Raw genomic sequence first — 2,356 nt, 5'->3', positions numbered from 1 at the left:
GCAACTGGGTAGGATGTTGGGGGGAAGGAAGGGGGAAGGAAAAGTGGAGGCAGAATGGGACTGGTGCCACTGAGGGGCAGCTGGGGAAGAGGAGGGGTTCCAACTCACAGTGAGGGAATCAGCTGGGACAGAGAGAGACCTTTGGGAGATTGGGGGATTGGAGGGGAATGTGGCCAGCATTTCCCATGCCAGCTCAGGCTCCGGCGAGCCTGCTGAGGTCCCGGGCCTGAACCTCTGCCCTCTGGGGACCCATCAACCCATGCAGGTCTTGAGACTAAGCATGGCCCCCCAAGGCATTTTATAGCCATGCAGCTCCTGAGCCTAAGCCCGCCCCCACCAACTCCCCCCATCCCCACTACCAAGGATTTTTCTGGCTTTTTTTTCCCCCTGTTTTCCTTTGTTCTGTTTTCCTTTGTTCTTGTTTGCTTTGTTGTTCATTCAGTTTTATTTTTTCTAATATATTTTTTATTTCTCTAATTTAATTTATTTTTTATTCTTTGTTATTGTTCTGCTCCTTTTTCCTTGTTACCTTTTTTTTTTTTTTTGCAGGGCTGCATGACTTGGGGGCCTTGGTTCCCAGGCTGGGGGACAGGCCAGAGATCCTGTGGTGGGAGCAAGAAGTCCAAACTGGTGGACTAACAGAAAAACTCAGACCCCAGGGAATATTAATTGGAATGAGGTCTCCCGGAGGTCCTCAACTCAGCACCACGACACAGCTCTATCCCACTGCCTGCAAACTCCAGTGTTGGACGTCTCAGGCCAAACAACCAACAAGACAAGAACACAGCTCTACCCATCAAAAAAATGAGACAACAAAAAAATATGTTACAGACAAAGGAGCAAGGTAAAAACCTACAAGATCAAATAAATGAAAAGGAAATAGGCAACCTACCTTGAACAGAATTCAGAGTAATGATAATAAAGAAAATCCAAAATCTCAGAAATAGAATTGAGGCACAGATTGAGAAAATACAAGAGATGTTTAACAAGGACTTAGAAGAACTAAAGAACAAACAAACAGTGATAAACAACACAATAACTGAAATGAAAAATACACTAGAAGGAATCAATAGCAGAATAACTGAAGCAGAAGAACGAAAAGTGAGCTGGAAGATAGAATGGTGGAAATAACTGCCAAGGAGCAGAATAAAGAAAAAAGAATGAAAAAAATTGAAGACAATCTCAGAGACCACTGGGACAACACAAAATGCGCCAACATTTGAATTATAGGGGTCCCAAAAGAAGAACAGAAAGAGAAAGAGTCTGAGAAAACATATGAAGAGATTATAGTTGAAAACTTCCCTAACACGGGAAAGGAAATAGCTGCCCAAGTCCAGGAAACACAAAGAGTCCCATATAGGATAAACCATAGGAGACAAACCAAGATGCATATTAATCAAACTAACAAAAATTAAATTAAAAGAAAAAATATTAAAAGCAGCAAGGGAAAATCAACACATAACATACAAGGGAATCCCCATAAGGTTATAAGCTGATTTTTCAGCAGAAACTCTGAAGGTCAGAAGGGAGTGGCAGGATATATTTAAAGTGATGAAAGGGAAAAAGCTACAACCAAGATTACTCTACCCAACAAGGATCTCATTCAAATTTAACAGAAAAATCAAAAGCTTTACAAACAAGCAGAAGCTAAGAGAATACAGCACCACCAAACCAGCTTTACAATAAACACTAAAGGAATTTCTCTAGGCAGGAAACACAAGAGAAGAAAAAGACCCACAAAAACAAACCCAAAACAATTAAGAAAATGGTAATGGGAACATACATGTTGCTAATTACCTTAAATGCACATGGATTAAATGCTCCAACCAAAAGGCACAGACTGGCTTAATGGATATAAAAACAAGACCCATATTTATGCAGCATATAAGAGATCCACTTCAGCCCTAGGGACATATACAGACTGAAAGTGAGGGGATGGAAAAGATATTCTATGCAAATGGAAATCACAAGACAGCTAGAGTAGCAATACTCATATCAGATAAAATAGACTTTAAAATAAAGACTGCTACAAGAGACAAGGAGGGATGCTACATAATGATCAAGAGATCAATCCAAGAAGATATAACAATTACAAATATTTATGCACCCAACATAGGACCACCTCAATACATAAGGCAAATATTAACAGCAATAAAAGGGGAAATCAACAGTAACACAGTAACAGTGGGGAACTTTAACACCCCACTTACACCAGTGGACAGATCATCCAGACAGAAAATAAATAAGGAAACACAAGCTTTAAATGACACAATAGACCAGATAGGTTTAACTGATATTTATAGGACATTCCACCTGAAAGTGGCAGAATTCACTTTCTCCTCAAGTGCACATGGAA

The sequence above is a fragment of the Hyperoodon ampullatus genome (assembly GCF_949752795.1).
Source record: "Hyperoodon ampullatus genome assembly, chromosome: 2".
Taxonomy (NCBI): Eukaryota; Metazoa; Chordata; class Mammalia; order Artiodactyla; family Ziphiidae; genus Hyperoodon; species Hyperoodon ampullatus.
Note: the sequence above shows the minus strand (reverse complement) of the source record.